Source organism: Haliotis rubra, unplaced genomic scaffold (assembly GCF_003918875.1).
Source record: "Haliotis rubra isolate DU_JTF1 unplaced genomic scaffold, ASM391887v1 Scf1153, whole genome shotgun sequence".
Lineage (NCBI taxonomy): Eukaryota > Metazoa > Mollusca > Gastropoda > Lepetellida > Haliotidae > Haliotis > Haliotis rubra.
Window position 1 is genome coordinate 160,301 of NW_025765063.1, and position 19,649 is coordinate 179,949.

The following is a 19,649-nucleotide window of genomic DNA, read 5'->3' on the forward strand; positions in this document are numbered from 1 at the left end:
AGTTAGCGAGCCTGACCACCCGATCCCGTTAGTGGCCTCTTACGACAAGCATGGGTTACTGAACATCAATTCTAACCCGGATCTTGCGGACATGTTTGTAAGAGATTGTCAGAAAGGTATGGTAGTGCATGATCAAGTGAGTGAGTGAGTTTAGTTTTACGCCGCTTGTAGCAATATTCCAGCAATATCTCGGCCAGAACACCAGAAATGGGCTTCACACATTATATCCAGCAAGATCAAGGAGTCACTGGATATTTGGAGTCTTCTCTTGCATTACAAATAATTAATTTGGAAAACATAGGTAATTGTACTTCCTTATCATAACGAAAATATTTGCTCAGTTGATTACAATCTTTATCTATGTATTTTTCTTGGTGTGTGTGTGTTGTTTTTTGTGTCCCTTTGTCTTTTGGGATATAGCCTACATCCACGACACACGACTCCGCCCTAGTATCAGTATCTCTCGCTGCACCTGCATCATAATTATCAAGTATGGTAGTCCTCACTCCAGCTGTTTCATCGATACCGTGATTCATGCCTGTATGTACAGAAGCCATGTCAAAACGTGTGTGAAACAGGGCGATGACATTCTGGTACATTCGTCAACATGGTACGTTGGTGACTTCCAGGTAAAATACATTAATGTTATTTTCATTTCATTCCTTTCATCCATTAGACGTTTTATTACTTTTAGGACAACCCTGACCACCTTCCCGTGACTAATATATCCACTAGCGTATGTCAAAGTAGAAACTAGCTTTGTGTATACGCTAGTATGTCAGACCTTGAAACAAACATAGCCAATACAGTCCATGCATATGTATAACGTGTGACAAGTCTAGAATTATGTAGTTTCTGAAAATGAAGAAAGCCTCTGGCCTGCTTTTTATTATATTCTATTTAAGAACCGTTTATTCTTTAAAATATTTCCTTTTCAGAGACTATATGTTACTCTAGACACTGACTTGAGGAGTCTTGTCGAAATTTGCCCTCATGGAAATGGCATTGTCCATTTTGATCGTACTTTCACTTTTGATGATGATTTAACACATGTTCTTTTAATTCAATGAACAGATTATTTAGTCATGCCTTTGAGTGAATCAGTAAAGTTTGAACAGATTTCCGAGTGAATTCAGATCAGCACATATCCTTCCTTATTTTCTGAAGGGGCAATTACTGAAGTGCGTAATTACATCGATATTACATACATACATACATACATACATACATACATACATACATACATACATACATACATACATACATACATACATACATACATACATACATACATACATACATACATACATACATACATACATACACACACACACATACATACACATACACACACATATACATACATACACACACACACATACACATACATATACACATGCATACATACATACATACACACACACATACATACATACATACACATACACACACACATACATACATACACACATACATACATACACGCATATACATACATACACACACATGCACACATACATATACATACATACATACATACACATACATACATACATACATACATACATACATACACACATATACATACATACATACATACACATACATACATACATACACATATATACATACATACATACACACACACATACACACACACACATAGTTGTTCTGAACTTGTCCTGTTGGATATAAATCCTAAATTTATATACAATAAAGCTGTTGTTTATCGGGTTTGATATTTCTGGACGACTCCTAAGATAATAATTTTTAAATGGGTTTGTCCTCCAACACCAAACATATTCCGTCCTCTGCCCTGTCCTGAATAAACACACAACTCATTCACACTGTCCTGTCATCTCATCCATGGAACTGTCTCCCAACCTCTGTTCTAATAATGGCCCTTTCATGGTGTGAGTTGTTCAAGACTCCGTGATTGAGGTAATCAGATTTAGTTGTGCAATCAAGTGACAAGTTGTTTCTCAAGTGATCATTCGTAAGGTCTTCGGTAATTCTGTGGCTGCTTCTGAGAAATCCAACTTTCTTTTCCCTCAAAAAGGGATGCAAACGTTTCTTCTAGACAGAGTTTGGCCATACAGGAGTGATCAGTGAGGTTCCATCGCTCCCTGTTGACAAATGGACAAGCTAGCCATTAAACGTCTCAGGTGTGTAACATCAACACAAGTCCCCGGCAGATGGGGATATTTGTGGGTCTCATATTCTGCTTGTGTTAGTCAAGTTGAATCTAAGTCGATGTAACACGTGTTCTGATTGGATAGAAAGAAGGGAGATAATTCAGTTGGTGATCTTTTGGCTGCTAGGGGATTTTACGAGAACTGGGAAATATGGCTGCATATTAGAACAGGTTCCAGGAAGATATGACAAGTAACCTCTGTGGGAGGAGGGTTGATATGGGACCTATCCTTCTGTACAACATTTGACGTAAACAGCTGTGCATACACACATATCACAACCACGCATTAATTTTGTAGTGTTTTGTATTTGTTAAGTCAACCCACACTGGGCAATATTTCAGCTTCAGATGGTGTGCCTGATCAGACAATCCATTGACTGACATCATGAGCATCGATTTACGCAACTTGGATACGATGACATGTGTCAACCAAGTCAGCTATCCAGACAATCTGAATCCGTTAGTTGCCTCTTGCGAAAAGCACTGGTTGCTGAAAATCTATTCTAACCAAGATTTTCACACGAGTTCTCTCATCTAAGAACTCAATCTCTCAGTAATGTTTTTTGTTTATTGAGGAATATCTGTAGAAAGCCTGATTTATGCTAGGTTTGTACACAAGATACAAATTTAAGTTAATTATTACAATTAATCAATAAGCTCCATTTACCCTATCAACAGTTAGTGAGTAAACAGTAGTCCGCTAGGGTGCAGGTCATGTCCCATTAGTCATACGCCCATTAGTCATACTCCGGTCATGTCCCATTAGTCATACGTAATATTGTCCTACTCCTGGTCATGTCCTAGTCCTCCTCCCTACTTCCTCTAGTCATGTCCCATAAGTCATGTCCTATTAGTCCTACTCCCAGTCATGTCCTGGGTCCTACTGTCCCATAGTCAGTCCCTACTCCCAGTCATGTCCCATTAGTCCCACTACATTAGTCCTTCCCAGTCATGTCCTATTAGTCCTACTTCCCAGTCATGTCCCCCTAATCCATAGGTCATGTCCTACTCAATACCCTGGTCGTGTCCGAATAGTCCTACTCCCAGTCATGTCCCATTAGTCCTACTTCCCAGTCATGTTCCATTAGTCATACGCACATAAGTCCTACTCCTGGTCATGTCCCATTAGGTCATGTCCTATTAGTCCTACTCCTGTGTCATGTCCCATAAGTCCTACTCCCAGTCATGTCCATTGTCCCCTACTCCCAGTCATGTCCTATTAGTCCTACTCCCAGTCATGTCCCATATTAGTCCTACTCCCTGGTTGTGTCCGAATAGTCCTACTTCCCAGTCAGTGCCCATTAGGTCCTACCTCCAAAGTCATGTTCCATTAGTCCTAGTCCTACCAGTCATGTCCCATTAGTCCTACTTCCCTGTCATATGTCCTATTAATTAGTCCTACTCCTAGTCATGTCCTATTAGTCCTACTCCCAGTAATGTCCTTCCATTAGTCCTACTACCAGTCATAGTCCCATAAGTCCTACTCCCAGTCATGTCCCATTACTCATACGCCCATTAGTCATACTCCCAGTCATGTCCCATTACTCATACGTCCATTTGTCCTACTCCCAGTCATGTCCCATTAGTCCTACTCCCAGTCATGTCCCATTAGTCCTACTCCCAGTCATGTCCTATTAGTCCTACTCCCAGTCATGTCCCATTAGTCCTACTCCCGGTCGTGTCCGAATAGTCCTACTCCCAGTCATGTCCCATTAGTCCTACTCCCAGTCATGTTCCATTAGTCATACGCACATAAGTCCTACTCCCGGTCATGTCCCATTAGTCCTACTCCCCGTCATGTCCTATTAGTCCTACTCCCAGTCATGTCCCATTAGTCCTACTCCCAGTCATGTCCCATAAGTCCTACTCCCAGTCATGTCCCATTACTCATACGCCCATTAGTCATACTCCCAGTCATGTCCCATTACTCATACGTCCATTTGTCCTACTCCCAGTCATGTCCCATTAGTCCTACTCCCAGTCATGTCCCATTAGTCCTACTCCCAGTCATGTCCCATTAGTCATACTCCCGGTCGTGTCCGAATAGTCCTACTCCCAGTCATGTCCCATTAGTCCTACTCCCAGTCATGTTCCATTAGTCATACGCACATAAGTCCTACTCCCGGTCATGTCCCATTAGTCCTACTCCCCGTCATGTCCCATTAGTCCTACTCCCAGTCATGTCCCATAAGTCCTACTCCCAGTCATGTCCCATTACTCATACGCCCATTAGTCATACTCCCAGTCATGTCCCATTACTCATACGTCCATTTGTCCTACTCCCAGTCATGTCCCATTAGTCCTACTCCCAGTCATGTCCCATTAGTCCTACTCCCAGTCATGTCCCATTAGTCCTACTCCCAGTCATGTCCTATTAGTCCTACTCCCAGTCATGTCCCATTAGTCCTACTCCCGGTCGTGTCCGAATAGTCCTACTCCCAGTCATGTCCCATTAGTCCTACTCCCAGTCATGTTCCATTAGTCATACGCACATAAGTCCTACTCCCGGTCATGTCCCATTAGTCCTACTCCCCGTCATGTCCTATTAGTCCTACTCCCAGTCATGTCCCATAAGTCCTACTCCCAGTCATGTCCCATTAGTCCTACTCCCAGTCATGTCCCATTAGTCCTACTCCCAGTCATGTCCTATTAGTCCTACTCCCAGTCATGTCCCATTAGTCCTACTCCCGGTCGTGTCCGAATAGTCCTACTCCCAGTCATGTCCCATTAGTCCTACTCCCAGTCATGTTCCATTAGTCATACGCACATAAGTCCTACTCCCCGTCATGTCCCATTAGTCCTACTCCCCGTCATGTCCTATTAGTCCTACTCCCAGTCATGTCCCATTAGTCCTACTCCCAGTCATGTCCCATAAGTCCTACTCCCAGTCATGTCCCATTACTCATTCGCCCATTAGTCATACTCCCACTCATGTCCCATTACTCATACGTCCATTTGTCCTACTCCCAGTCATGTCCCATTAGTCCTACTCCCAGTCATGTCCCATTAGTCCTACTCCCAGTCATGTCCTATTAGTCCTACTCCCAGTCATGTCCCATTAGTCCTACTCCCGGTCGTGTCCGAATAAATAGTCCTACTCCCAGTCATGTCCCATTAGTCCTACTCCCAGTCATGTTCCATTAGTCATACGCACATAAGTCCTACTCCCGGTCATGTCCCATTAGTCCTACTCCCCGTCATGTCCCATTAGTCCTACTCCCAGTCATGTCCCATAAGTCCTACTCCCAGTCATGTCCCATTACTCATACGCCCATTAGTCATACTCCCAGTCATGTCCCATTACTCATACGTCCATTAGTCCCATTCCCAGTCATGGCCCATTAGTCCTACTCCCAGTCATGTCCCGTTACTCATACGCCCATTAGTCCTACTCCCAGTCATGTCCCGTTACTCATACGCCCATTAGTCCTACTCCCAGCCATGTCCCATTATTCCTACTCCCAGTCATGTCCCATTACTCATACGCCCATTAGTCCTACTCCCAGTCATGTCCCGTTACTCATACGCCCATTAGTCCTACTCCCAGTCATGTCCCATTAGTCCTACTCCCAGTCATGTCCCATTACTCATACGCGCCTATTAGTCCTACTCCTAGTCATGTCCCATTAGTCCTACTCCCAGTCATGTCCCATTACTCATACGCCCTCAAAAAGGCATATACCCTTTGAGTAAAATGGACTAGCAGGGTCTGATTTCTGACGTTTATGGTAAGCTAATCGATTCCCATTCAGTCACTTGTAATATAATATATCTATATTCGTTGAAACCAAAGTCCGTTCTATATTGTAACTTATATGATAAATCATCATATACATGTATTTAGGACACTGTTGCGAAGCCCCATTTAAAAATAAATAAAATGTAATTTATCAATAGGTTATCAGTATAAACATCTCCATATTCACAGCCATACATGGACATTCACCGGAAGCAGGAAATAGTCAATCACGATGACGGCTTAAATCCCCAGTTTCAGAAACATCCCTTTCAAACAAAATCTGAGTAATGTTTGATCGCAATCCTCTGTCCCAGTGGAATTGCAATTCCCTGGATGTTGTAAGCACCAACAACTTTAACTCCATTTTTACCTATACAAATTATGATGATGATAACACCTGGCTATGCATTCCTCAACATCCATAAATGGCTAGTAAATTATGGCGGAGTTCCGAGTGACGTTACTATTCAAAATATACACCTGTCAGTTCATCCTGACTGGTTGAACTCCACTGTTCAATTAACTAAGAGGCTACCGAACTGCCCCCATTTAATCAGAAAGAACCCTTTAACCCACCCAGTCACATTCAACACGTTGTAAAATTACCACGTGCTAGTATATCCAGTAGATATCTAAATTAATTATATTAATAGAGCGACAGGACCCTTCGGTATGATCAAGAAATTCAGTAGAGTTGCGTTACGATTCCATATGTTATGAGCATGTGTTTATGAATCTCTGTCTAGTACTGATGATCAGTATGATCGCCAAAAGATGAGCTTATGTGCCCAGTCGATGGTACCAGCTACAACACAGGCAATGGCAAGTAAACTGTTCATCTGAAAAATCTCTGAAATATGGCTTCAGTCAACTAGTAACCAAACTACTGGGGATTGCAGCGATCGCCATTTTGTCACTGATGTGTCTTTGGAAATGTACTCCACGTCTGTCATAAAACAGTTTGAAAGCTTTACCAAGGTCATGAGCGTTGAATCCTCCAAAACAGCTTAGATAAATCATACTCGGGCACTTTCAGTCGACAACAGCAGAAGAATCTATGCCGCAGATAGCAACGCTTCGGATTGACCAAGACCATAGCTAACCGTTGTCTCTTAAATCAGTACAAATTCGACATCGTTTAAAAAAATACTTCAAACACAGGTGAAGTGACAAGACCCATCCTGGGTTAAGGGAGGGGACCTTGAGTCGAAGTCTATCGCGAGGGTACAATCACGATACTGTCAGTGAATCAAGTGATGTTATAAATGTTAACAGCCCTACCGTAAAATGACTAAAACACGTGCACGTTAACAAATATAAATCTGTCTCTGTCTGTACAGCAGTGAGACGAAAATAAAATAACAAAGCGGACAGCTCTATTACAGGGCGGATCCAGAGTAGGGTGGACCTTTGGACTTCATGATGTATGTGTGCGCACGTACACACACACACAGACACACCGGTGATTACCTCAACACAAAATTAAAATTCAAGTTAATTATCACAATAAATCAATAAGTTCAGTTTACTCTACAACTAATCAGTGAGCAAACAGTATGGAATCAAAGTGAAAAAGACAATTGCTGTTAAGCCAATTGACTTGTAAGGAACTGTTCATAATTTATAGTGTGTGTGTGTGAGAGAGAGAGAGAGGGAGAGAGAGTGTGTGTGTGTGTGTGTGTGTGTGTGTGTGTGTGTGTGTGTGTGTGTGTGTGTGTGTGTGTGTGTGTGTGAGTGAGTGAGAGATGATAATTTTAAATGGGGGTCACCCATTTTGTTCTGGTGTGTCGGGTGTGTGTGTCATAAAATTTGTACACATGTACTAGGGGATGTGTCATTCACATTTTACATGCTTCTCCATAAAAAGATATATATATATATATATAACACGCACGCGCACGTGCGCACATACACACGAGCCATAAATTATTAACGGTCCCTAATCAAACATAAATGATTTAAAAGCTTCCCCTAGGCCTTGAATGTTGAGACGAAAATGTCTATCTGTCCATCTGTCGGTGTGTCTGTCGGTCTGCCTGTCACAGACACTATACGATTTACATGTTGAACACAGTCAACAAGTTAATAATGACTTACTTGAGTGCAACCAGTCTACGCAAATTAAGTGTTCCACTTCCAAATAAAATACATGTTGTTCTGCTTTTAGCACAAGATATACTGGTAATCAAGATATATACATATGTAATCATCAAGCATTACGTTCAGACGAAAGAATGCTTGGTGTCATGTTTCAGCAGCATGTGTCTAAGTGAAAAAGGTCATGGCTATTATCATGAGCATTAGCGCTCTACACAATTCGCGTTTGTTGTCGCTTACACAGAGACCGTGTCATCATACTGGATAGACTAACCACTAGTCTCTGAAATGAAAAAAATTCTACAGAAAAAAAGTTCATAACACACACAACACACACACACACACACACACACACACACACACACACACACACACACACACACACACACACACACACACACACACACACACACACACACACACACACACACACACATAGAGAGAATATGAGTCCAGATATTTCTTCTTGTCAAATCTCCTTTATATCTGCACAAGATCTTTCGCCGTTCAACGGCTCTTCAGGTGTACAATGTACAGATGTGCAGATATATATATACACCTGCAGAAATATTTCTTCTTGCCAAATCTCCTATATATCTGCACAAGATCTTTCGCCGTTCAACGGATCTTCAACGGCAATGAGAAGGAGCCCTGAGACTTTCTTCGTTTTCAGTGTTGACACATGTCATCGTATCCCACTTGCGTAGATCGATGTTCATGCTGTTGATCCCTGGATTGTCTGGTCCAGACTCGATTGTTTACAGACCGCCGCCATACAGCTGGAATGTTGCTGACTGCGGCGTAAAACTCACTCACTCACTCGCTCGCTCATTTTCAGAAGCTGTGGAAATCTAGACTTGTGTGGGCTTTCTTGGATATATTTGCTTCAGGGTCTGTATGACAGACTACATATTGGAGGTCACATCATAACAACCATTTGGCAACAAGAAGTCTACATTAACCAATCAGAATCCAGCTTTCTCGAGCTTACGGCACTAGTCTCAAAACGACGACCTCCTTATACACCACACGATGAAAAGTTTTCTTTTGAATTTTTAAAGCTTAACAAAATACAATTTTGTAATGCCATAAAGATGGCCAATAATTTATGGCAGTTAATGAGCTGTGGGAGGTGTTTACCATTTCACATGTTTTTTTAATCCCATTGAAGCGATATATAGACAATGATTTTGATAGAATCAATGGTACAACCAGTAAGTATCATTCGGAATACGTGTTTGACGTTACCCGTTGGAAGACACGTTCGGACATTTGCTTTCGCGATCGAGTAACCGACGTTCTGATTGGTAGAATGAAAGGTCATTCTAACGTGACCTTTAATGCGATGCCCTCAGCTCCGGTTACCGATTTTGAGAAGACTGTATTTTAAACCACGTGCGCTCGTTCTACATATGTTGTATGTTGTAGAAACAACAACCCAACGCACAAATTGGATAATATATCATGTTGGCGTGATTGTGTGTATAACATTTCACATGCACAAACGGTATATAAACTGTTCAGTTCACATGATAGAGATGCGGCATTAAACACACAACAAAAGAAATGCCTAGATTAACACAGGGACAGCGTGAGAGGGCCTTAGGAATACGGCAAACGGCGGCACAACAGACCCATGTTGTAAGGACATTCAACTGCTCCCAATACTGTGGGCAACTTGGTCCAGCGATTCAGAATACCAGGTCCAACAACAGTCATGCCAAGAACAGGTAGTCCAAGGTGACCCCTGATGATCGCTACCTATGCAACTTTATATGCATAACAGTTTCTTGCATGTGACGTCATCGGCGTCGAATGCGTTGGGTCGTGTGTGGTCAGCAAGCAGACAGTAGAAAGACGACTAAGGGCAGCCGGTATCAGGCCCAACAGAAGCCCGCTGTTGATCAATGAAACCGTCGTCGAAGAATGGGATGGGCGAGAACAGTAAGGCGTTGGTAACGTCATAATTGGCAGCACGTCCTCTTCACCTTCACCTTCACCTGACATATCTGGTGTTCGAGTCCATCACTGTGTAGTCTGATATCATGGCCTGTTCACAAAGGTCACCGTCATATCTATAAATGATTGAGTGTTGACAGTCTTCAAGCCTGTCCTTGACACACCTCTCAGAAGGCCTTGGTCATCAGTGGAGAATACCGGTATATGCTTAGACGCTAGGGTAACAGGTAGCATCTTCTTGAATCTTGTCACTGACGACATGAACACGTGATTAAGTTGTCCGGTAACGTCATGACACCATTCTCCTGCTGCCAGGCGACGTGACTATTTCCACGTGATGTAGTTCCCATTGATGCAATGCTGCCTGATGGGACAGTACTGACAAATCAAGCCACAGGGAAGCACCATCAACCGTAAGTTCATATTTTTTACTCGGATTCATGTTTCATCCGAAAAAATGATTTTACCCTATTTGAAAAGAAATTGTTCATCACTACAGTAACGAATAACACTGTGAATAGGTTTGCCAGCTTTCCTGATACAGTACTTAATCAGAAATATTCAATGTGAACGTTAAGATATTAAAATGTCGTGAAAAGATTGAACGTCATGATCAATGCCAGAGACCTCCGTCTTCATGATTCAAAGATATTTCATTGGCAAAGGCAAAATAACGGTGAAGATTATATGAATGCCCATTGAAAATCAGTGATAACGCCAGGTGTCCGAGATAGGAGATAATGAACATCCTGCCTTACTGTTAGCATGAAATGACTGGACAAATCAATGGTCATGTTGATAATGCGAGTAAGAGAGGAAGCTGAAATATCACGAAGAGCAAGGAATCGAATCCGGAAGTGTTTTGCCAACAGTTTACAAGACCATCCTGTTCCTTACAGTCTGTCTCACAGTCCCTGAACCACATTATTTTCCCTACTGCTTTGCCCTCTCTGCAATGCTAAAGCCTTAAACGAAGAGTCTAGATTTCCTCAGGTTCAGAATCTCTGGTCTCCCTTTGGCTCCTCTTCAATTTAAATGGGTTTGTTTGTTACTATTCAAATTATATATATTCAGAAACTAAGCGTTAGTCTATGTTCCTTAAAGTGGTACTGGTTCTCCCAGACGAGGGGCAGTGGGGTAGCCTAGTGGATAAAGCGTTCGCTCCTCACACCGAAGACACGGGTTCGATTCCCCACATAGGTACAAAGCGTGAAGTCCATTTCTGGTGTCCCCCGCCGTGTTATTGCTGGATTATTGCTAAAAGCGGCATAAAAATTAACTCACTCACCCAGTCTCCGACACGAGTCTTGAACATTAGTATTCTAATGTGAGTAGTTCCTACATGTAAGCTGGTTCCCGGCTCCCTTTGCGCGCGCCACCTTGCGACAAAGCTAGGAGCTCGTATATTGCGATATGCGAGACGGGGCCCAGCTTATTCCTACATGAAGCCATAATACTGTGGTAGCCGAGAGGGGACATCACTTTCTCGCCTTCAGTTTCGGGGCCCGACCATGCTATCCTTGTCGTTATCCCGTATTATCGTTATCGACGAGAATGCGATGTCCACTCTCAGCTACCATATATTACCGCCTAGTTTCGCTGTACCGCAAATTCGGAAATGTGGTTCTCGTTTTCATATCTACATCCGATATTTTATCTACACGCTTCCGTTGCTTGTTTTACCCAACCCTTAACATATCTAAATACCTGTATTAGTCACAGCGCTGGGAACACCTGGTGCGTGACTATCTCTGTTGATAAGTACTTAGATATTGAATATATTATTATAAAAACAACCCTCACTCGATTGATATCGTTTTTAATCTTTTACTATTTGTTCCAGATGACATTTTGAATTAGAATAATACCTTTAATGTTTGAATGTATCCGATATAACAGTCCTCCCGTTATCAGTGTTGCTTTAATCTATATAATACCATTATTCAAAATATCATTCGGAATTATACTATAACCAATGAAAACACAATGCCATTTAAAAGTGCTTAGGTGTCACATGTGTTATGTTTATGGATGACACTTTCTTAGTAAGGTACAGATTCTAGTACTTTTTTGGTTCGAGTGTGGGTTCGAACCCCGGATGGGCTTCACACATTGTACCCATGAGAGGACTCTCCATCGTGACAAGCGCAAGGTTTAACTACTAGTGAGTGAGTGAGTTTAGGTGTACGTCGCTTTTAGCAATATTCCGGCATTATCACAGCGGGGGACACCAGAAATGGGCTTTACACATTGCACCCATTTGTGGAATCGAACCCGGGTCTACGGCGTGACGAGCGAACGCTGTAAATGTTATTTAACTACTGGGCTTCCCCACCGCCAAATGTTCACAAAACGCTGGGATCGTACTGTTTACCACTCGTTTAACACGATCTTGGTCACGTGCATGAAACAACAACACTGCGACCTTGAAACCGTAGGTCAGTTACAAAGAAAGTGTAATCCCAAATATAACATATGTTACATTTGACCACTTTCTAAATGGCATTGTGTAATAGCTTTCGGCCGTGGGAGCTACCATGGGCCTACCTTTAGAATACAGCACCACAAATTTTAAAATAGGTCGTAATACCCTTTTACGGTGCTTAAGAAGTACCTACTCTATTGTCACTTGGGAAAATTCCTAGAATCAGGGTCCTTCCTAGGGCGTTCGAAGCGGAGGAGAATAGTGAAGACTTCAGTCAGAGAGCATCATGTAGCACAATGGAACAGTCGGTTGGCAGATGACTCTGATCTTCACAAGTTCCAGCGGATACATCGCCAGCTTGAAGTCCACCCTGCATGGAAGGTGTCATTGCTTGATGCATCACTCAGACGGCAAGCTAACTTTGTCATCAAAGCCTGTGCTACAGTGAGAGACCTATGTGAAGCAGGGCTGTGTCATCGGTGTGGATGATGTACGATGACCCTCACGCACGCCGTAGTTGTGTGTGTGGATACACAGATGCAACTCGGGACGAACTGTGGACAGGCCTAATCAATGTTGGGCCAATCGAATTCAGCGTGAAACTTCACAACATGAACCCAAATGAACTTACAGAGTGCTTGTTGTCGTGTACAACCGACTTCCTCTGATCAAAGAGGACTTGATTGAGTTTTCCACTCTGTGCATAAAATACATCACCATGATGTACAAAGCTGTGTTCCAGTGACTCATTGTGACTCTTTGCATTTGACTGATTAAGAAAACGTGGTATTGGCCTCTAATGCGCACGGAAATCCTGAAATAAGTGCATAAATATTGTCTCTTTCTGTACTCTTCACTATGGAGGAATAAAAGATTATATATATCGCAATTTCTAAGATGCCTAGCGGTTAGAACAATCGAAAAAATACATTATCAGACAATAAAGGTATAGTTTCTTGGTTTGCAGTTGCTTCACGCAGCTAACATCACTGGTGGAAACATTACGTTTATGTTTTACGACGGTTAAACTGTGTCAATTCGACTCACAAGTTTTAAGCGACACGGTAACGTTCGCAATGTTTACATTCCCACAATGCAATCGTGGAATGTCGCTTGACTACTCAGCTTCATCTGGATGTACTGATCTAAACTTACGTTGGTAGTAGAAATGCGACGTTCATATTGCCCCATATGGTTTACGTTAATGACAGATGTAATTAAAATAATTCAGAGAAGATATTTAATCCGAACGTAAACCGTCATCAAACTGTTATCATTTGGGTTTTTTCTGGTAACGTTCGTCTTAACGTAGGGGGGCAGACATATCAATAGAACAGCGCGCCAGTTAGCCCTGTGCGAGCATTCTTAATTTAGGTCACCGACACCGTCGTTTGTTTTCTGCCTTAAATTAATCGTAATTATCCTTAGAAAGTATTAAATTTAACATCTTAGAAAAGATGTAAAGTTCGCTCTACCCCAATGTGTTTTGTAATAAAGTATAGTTTTGCCCTGAACTATTATAACATCAAAGCACTCGGACTACCGTCTTCGTGCTTTAATTATAATAGTTCAGGGCAAAACTATTATAACATCAAAGCACTCGGACTACCGTCCTCGTGCTTTAATTATAATAGTTCAGGGCAAAACTATACTTTATTACAAAACACATTGGGGTAGAGCGAACTTTATTTCCTAAATATACAAGCCGGTACAGGCCAAAGAGACGATGAGATGGCTGTGAAGGCCTACAAAACACCAACATTGACAATGTTATGTCATTTCCATTGGTTTTTTTTTTTAGACGGCCGCGCTGTCTTTCATAGGGAGACGTCCAAAACACATTTTGTATCGTTTTTAAAAATCGGTCATGTTGAAAATTTAAATTCTTCTTATTTCTTGAAAACTTCTTTTTTCAAAATTCTTACTTTCTGCTGTTCTACGTATTTGATGTCAATATTCACGAGAAATAATAGTAAACGTTAATAATATTCGTTTTATTTGCGCGAAAGGATCGTCGTTTTTTTAAATATACACCCTAATTTCCATATGCAACAAGACCGTAGATCCAATGCAACGTTCACTTTTCAGATCCTATGAAACTGCGGCACAAAATACTTCTGCATCCAGTGGTTGTATTATTTTCAGTAATTTCATTACATTTGAAGATATGGCTGGTACGGTTTAGTCTCCATTCGCCTACATCTCATTTCGCTCACATCCCATTTCGTATACAAAAATAATGTAGGCTAATTGGGATTAGAAAATGCACCCCTATTCTTATAATGAACCTGACTCACTGGTCAGTGCCATGCTAATTAAGTAAATCTTCCAAATTATCCTTACTCATGTCTGAATTACTTTTTAACGACACACATTTTAGAAAAGTAAGCATCAAAGGATAATGAATATTAAATATTTTTTTGACGAAATTGGACTAAGTTATATCTGGAATTCCCAAAATTTTGAAAATTGGAATAAACTACAAATTAGTTAAATGTAAACTAGAAGAAGCGTATAAGCAAGTGTGGTTGTCTACGGTAGAACATTCATCAAAAGATATCTTATATAACTCCTTTTTTAACTTGTACACTTTGTAATGGTTACGACATTGGCGATGAATCTCATTATTTATTTATTTATTTGTTCTCACTTCATAAATGCAAGAGTTAAATATTTAAAGCCATATTTTTATTCCAAACCAAATGTTCATAACATGTATACATTATTCAATAACAATAAGAAAGGTATTCTCAGAAAGCTCTGTTTATTCTGTAATATTATCATAAATGTTTTTAAGAATCTTCGGTAAAAATATTCCATCTAAATATTTCTATTATCTTTATGCAATCTATTTGCAGATAGATTTACAATCTATCTATATATATAATGCATTATTCATCTGTATATATGAAATACTCGACTGCACATACATTGTATATAACTATATGAATATATTTAATTGTAACATATTTGTAACCTCATATGCCGCCGTCTGCGGCCTGAGTTGAAATAAAGTTCAGTTCAGTTCAGTTAAAATAAAATGAAAGGGATTAATACACAAGCTAAATTGTAAAAGCAATGATGATATGTAGTTAATTTCTCACTGTAAAATACTCAGTTGCTATAAGGATATGTAGTTGAGTAAAGAGGATTGGTGCATCCACTAAGAAGTTCAAACAAGGTTATAATAAAATACTCAGTTCTCTGCTATTAATAGGCTTTAAACCAACTTAACCATATAAAATGGAGCGTTCGCCAGGCACTGTGAGACACAATGGCTAACCTGCAGAGGGCAGAGTTCATCTTGTCCCAGAGAAGAGGAAGGCAGGTACTACATGATGGCCTAAAGTATCGACTGAATGTTGTGAGACAAAAAGCCACACACTGGAAGTGCGTCATAGATAAATGTAAAGGCTAGTGCAGTGCCATTGGTGACCACGTATCTTCCGTCACAGAGCACAAGCACCCTCCTCTGATGAATGAAGAAGAGACCAGACTCCTCACCAGACTGAGACAATGTGTTCGTGATGAAGTGAGAATGGACATCCGCACAAGTAAACTTCCTTAACACTAAGCATATGTAATATGATGTTATATGATGTGAATACCATTGTGATCGGAAAATGGACAATTAACAGTGTGAATAAAAAACAGACAAATAACTGTTAAATAAATTCTTTAAAAAGTGTCTTTTGTCCTTTAACTACTTCAACTAGAAGAGTCCAGTTTTAGATCATAGGGGTGCCACTAGTTTACCATTGCGTAATCAACAGTCAACAGACCATGAAATGTTGTTTTAAGACTGTAGGCGAATTGGGATGTAGGCGAAATGAGAACGCTGGTACTCTATTAATAATGATGCAAAATTAGTCAAAATACATCTACACTAACAGGAGAATATGGGAATCTAAGAACTAAATTACATATTGGATAGGGCCATCCAAATCGCTATTACGTGCTTTCTCATGAAGTACATTGTCATCTTTTCTTATAAATTGTGAAACTACCAAAAACGCATCCGCTCCGTTGGTGAACTTTGTATTGGAATAGTTTGGTTCATGGTGAATAAACCATAACGAAAATATAGCGTCCGTATCCACAACAAATACTCTCCAAGTTTTCTGAGTTACATTGCCCTAGTGTTAAGCATATCAGAGTTATGACCCCTTATCTGTATACGTGTATGGCCTCTGTGTTGTCGCTTGACGTCATAGAACAAAATCCATTTTCGACATTTATTTCGAGTCATTTTTAAGATTGAGCGTATAACGTTATGCATAAGCACATAAACCCATTTCATATATACTTATGTCGTTCAGATATCAGGCTGTATTTTCTTCGCTCACACTTTCCGTAAAGATGCCAAATACCAAAAATAGTAGCACAGTGCTTTCATCGGTACATGATCAAAAGCGGAGACATTTACTGGTTTTTAACCCATATTTATACCACCGGATAGAAAATTTAATATTCAACATTTCTATGTAATTTTATAGCCGTACGCAGATCCAGGACCACGCAAGCGCAATTCTCGCACAACGTTCACTTTTCAAACCTTATGATTCCCTGATCTTTCAACGCGACGGAGTCCAGCTTGACCAATCCGGATGTGACATCAAATAAACGAGCAGAGCGTTTTTAAATGGCAGCCTATACCGGCTAGCGCGCAAAGGGAGCCGGGAACCAGCTTAGCTCAGCGAGTACGTATAAGCTCCGCTCACTGGTGTGTCATCTCTACTAGCTATGTCACTGCATAAGCCAAACGATATTGAGAGTTTCAGTATCTAGTGTGACCACCACGAGCGGCAATAACTGCAGCACAGCGTCTATGCATGGAGTGCACCAATCTATTGATGAAGGCCATTAGCACCTGGAACCACGCTCTGAGAAAGGCCTGGCGCAATAAATCGTCTGTGTTCGGCCTTGGTATGACATTATTCAGTCTCCTCTGAATTTCATCCCAAATATGTTCAATTGGGTTTAAATCAGGACTAAGGGCTGGCCACTGCATAATGTTGACACCGTTCTGCTGTAGGAAGTCCCGTGTAGCTCTGGCAGTATGGGCCCGGGCGTTATCATGCTGGAAAATGTTGTTCCGGTGACGTGCGAAATGTGGTTGACGTCGGGTCTGAGAACTTGGTCGATGTAGCGCACCGATTTGATGCCGCCTCCTCTCCCGGGGACCAACGTTCTGGAACACCACACGACCCGCTCTCTGGTTCAGGCCTATTCCACCCCATACCATGATGCTTGCACCTCCCCATGAGTCTTCCAATAACACATTGGTCTGAGTCACGCTGGCCACGTCGTCGCCATATTCTTGTTCTGCCATCTGCAGTTGATACGCAGTACCGACTCTCATCCGTGAACAGAACAGTTCTCCATTGCCTGTATCGCTATTAATTGTAGCTTTCAAGGCCATCACTATTTGGGGCACTTCCAGAGGTCAGAGTACTGGATCCTTAAGTATAGCTTTCAAGGTCATCAATATTTATTGCACTTCCAGAGGTTAGAGTACTGGATCCTTAATTGTAGCTATCAAGGACATCACTACTTGGGGCACTTCCAGAGGTCAGAGTATCTAGGCCAGTCGTGCCTGCAAATACCAATACACAACTACTGACATTTAACCGCACATAAAAAGTCATAATCAAGTATCACTTTGTAAAAGATATATTATCGTCAAAAAAACAAAACAAAACAAATTTAATGAGCATCCCCATTAGGTCTTTACTTCTGACACAGCAGGCGAAATTGTTAATTCTGAAACACGTATCAGTGATCTATGACCTATTTGGCGGAAGTAGTGAGTGAGTGAGTGAGTATGGTTTTACGCCGCTTTTAGCAATATTCCAGCAATATCTAGGCGGAGGACACCAGAAATGAGCTTCACACATTGTGCCCATGTGGGGAATGGAAAAACGGGTCTTCGGCGTGACGAGCGAACGCTTTAACCACTAGGCTACGCCACCGCCCCTGGTGGTAGTAAATGAGCTTAAGTTGACTGTTTCAATGAGAAAGTGTTAGGTGAACTGATGCCATACCTCTGGTGAAATCTATACGGCATGACGAATATCGTTGTCTATTTATGCTGCACAGCTTGACTGGATTCACGGTAAGGCCATCCCTAGTATAGTTTTGTGTTTATCATCTCCCTCCCAAATCATCAAAAGTTTGCGGGCGAAAAAAATAATAATATTTTCCAAAAAAAATAATTATCTCACTATTTTTATGACTTGGTAATATTCCTTAAATTCATTTAGGATGGAGATCGAGTCGGAGATTTTTATAAATTGAAAGATCACGATTGTTTTATGAGTGTGTATGTGTAAAAAAAATATTTTTAAATCTCATCACAGTGTAAATTTCCACAGCGATGAAAAAAGAATTAGACTTAAACAAACGTAATTAAATGGGAAACACAGAAAATATACCGTCAGCCTGCCTGGTATTTCGGGTCTGCGTTGTTGTGACATACCAAGACGCACCACCGATAACCGATAACAGAGGTATGTATCTGGTGTTTGCTGACCTGAGGGACTAGGGAGTACCGGAGTTGACTAGAAGTCATTTTAGCCATCTTGTGACCGAGAGATCATTAAGGAGGTCATTCTTAAGCCTGTCGGGCTGACGAGCAGTTCAAGTGGAGTTATTATCATAGGTCAGTGTACTGTATCCTTAAGTATAGCTTTCAAGGACATCACTATATTGCACTTCCAGAGGTTAGAGTACTGGGCCTAGATTTTCGAAGCTCTCTTACAGCTAAGATAGTCGTAAGTGCCATACATTAACATTAACTTACGACTATCTTAGCGCTAAGAGAGCTTCGAAAATCTAGGCCCTGGATCCTTAAAGGTAGCTATCACTTCCAGAGGTTAGAGTACTGGATCCTTAATTGTAGCTATCAAGGACATCACTATTTGGGGCACTTCCAGAGGTCAGAGTACTGGATCCTATGAGGGTAGCTATCAAGATCATCACTATTTGGGGCACTTCCAGAGGCCAGAGTACTGGATCCTTAATTGTAGCTATCAAGGCCATCACTATTTGGGGCACTTCCAGAGGTCAGAGTACTGGATCCTTAATTGTAGCTATCAAGACCATCACTATTTGGGGCACTTCCAGAGGTCAGAGTACTGGATCCTTAATTGTAGCTATCAAGACCATCACTATTTGGGGCACTTCCAGAGGTTAGAGTACTGGATCCTTAATTGTAGCTATCAAGACCATCACTA

General features: G+C 41.3%; 1 protein-coding gene across 2 annotated transcripts in view; it reads left to right on the forward strand.

The window, feature by feature from the left end:
• The first annotated feature begins 519 nt into the window (after positions 1-519).
• LOC124255360 (ectonucleotide pyrophosphatase/phosphodiesterase family member 5-like) overlaps positions 520-19,649 on the forward strand; it is a 36,448-nt gene continuing 17,318 nt past the window's right edge. Inside the window, exon 1 of one of the 2 annotated variants that reach the window (XM_046689265.1) lies at positions 520-629. The gene's annotated coding sequence lies outside the window, so the exon portion shown is untranslated. Of the gene's footprint in view, positions 630-10,078; positions 10,403-19,649 lie in introns of those variants that run through there. The other variant, XM_046689260.1, reaches the window with a different exon arrangement.